Consider the following 1618-nt stretch of genomic DNA (forward strand, 5'->3'; position numbering starts at 1 on the left):
AAAATGAAAAACGTAGGCATGACTCTAACATCTTTGTTGTGATGTTGTACCATAATTTTGTAAGATAAATACCATTGGGGAAATATGGGTAAAAGGTACAAGGGATCTTTCTGTATTGTTTTTTTTTTAGAAATACTTGTGAATCTCTAATAATCTCAAAATATAAAGTTTAACTTAAAAATAAAGGAAAGATTGAGTTCTCATGACATCTCTCAGAAGCCTCCGCTCTTCCTTTTCCTCAAAGTAGCCAGAGGTGACCTCTGAAAATGGTTTGCTAGTCACTTGACCCAGAAAACCCCACAAAATCATGCAAATCAAGAGGTTCAAATCTTCGTATTCACTTTAAGAACCCTCGGGAAACTGCCCAGGCCATCAAAGGTATGCATATTCGAAAGGCCACCAAGTATCTGAAGGATGTCACCTTACAGAAGCAGTATGTGCCTTTCTGTCGTTACAATGGTGGAATTGGTAGGTGTGCCCAGGCGAAACAGTGGGGCTGGACACAGGGTCGGTGGCCCAGAAAAAGTGCTGAGTTTTTACTGCACATGCTTAAAAATGCAGAGAGCAATGCTGAACTTAAGGGTTTAAATGTAGATTTTCTGGTTATTGAGCACAACCAGGTAAACAAAGCTCCCAAGATGCACCGTAGAACTTACAGAGCTCATGGGCGGATTAACCCATACATGAGCTCTTCCTGCCACATTGAGATGATCCTCACTGAGAGAGAGCACATTGTTCCTAAACCAGAAGAGAAGGTTGCACAGAAGAAAAAGATATTCCAGAAGAAACTGAAAAAAACAAAAACTTAATTCAGCATAAAATAAAGACTAATAAAAGTAAAAAAAATAAATAAAGAAAAATAAAGAAAAAACGTTTAGGATCTACATATACGTCAAGTGTGAAATACAAGAACAGAATGTAAAAGTATACCACTTAAAAAACACTTGAACATATATTATTATCAAATTTTTTAAAATTACGCTCTCAAGGATAAGATATTCAGGATTATTTTTATTTATTTTATTTGTTTTTTATTTTATTTTTAGATTTTATTTTTGTTACAGATGTTTCTCCATTTTTACCCCATTGACACCCTTGTCCTCATCCCCCCAGCCCAATCCGCGGCTTTGTTGTCCATGTCCATTGGTTATGCGTACATGCATATAAGTTCTGTGGTTTATCTCTTCTCTCCCTCCACCACACCTTCTTCTGAGGGTTGTCAGTCTGTACCCTACTTCCATGTTTCTGGGTTTACCTTATTCCTCAGACTGTTATGTTCATTATATTCCACAATTAAGTGAGATCATATGGTATTTGTCTGTTTCTGCTTGGCTTGTTTCACATAGGATAATAATTTCCAGGTCCCTCCATGTCGTCTCAAAGGATAAGAGATCTTTCTTTCTTACAGCTGCATAGTACTCCATTGTGTATATGTACCACTGCTTTTTTATCCATTCGTCTACTGATGGACACTTAGGCTGTTTCCAGATCTTAGTTATTGTAAATAGTGCTGCTATGAACATGGGGGTACATATATTCTTTCTGATTGGTGTTTCAGGCTTCTTAGGGTATGTTCCTAGAAGTGGGATCACTGGGTCAAATGGAAGTTCAACTTTTA

At 37.2% G+C, this 1618-nt stretch overlaps 1 pseudogene; it reads left to right on the forward strand.

Annotated features, from left to right (window-relative positions):
- Positions 1 to 266: 266 nt before the first annotated feature.
- LOC118618763 lies at positions 267 to 809 on the forward strand (annotated as a pseudogene).
- Positions 810 to 1618: the final 809 nt, after the last annotated feature.

The sequence above is a fragment of the Molossus molossus genome, unplaced genomic scaffold (genome assembly GCF_014108415.1).
Source record: "Molossus molossus isolate mMolMol1 unplaced genomic scaffold, mMolMol1.p scaffold_m16_p_6, whole genome shotgun sequence".
Classification (NCBI taxonomy): Eukaryota; Metazoa; Chordata; class Mammalia; order Chiroptera; family Molossidae; genus Molossus; species Molossus molossus.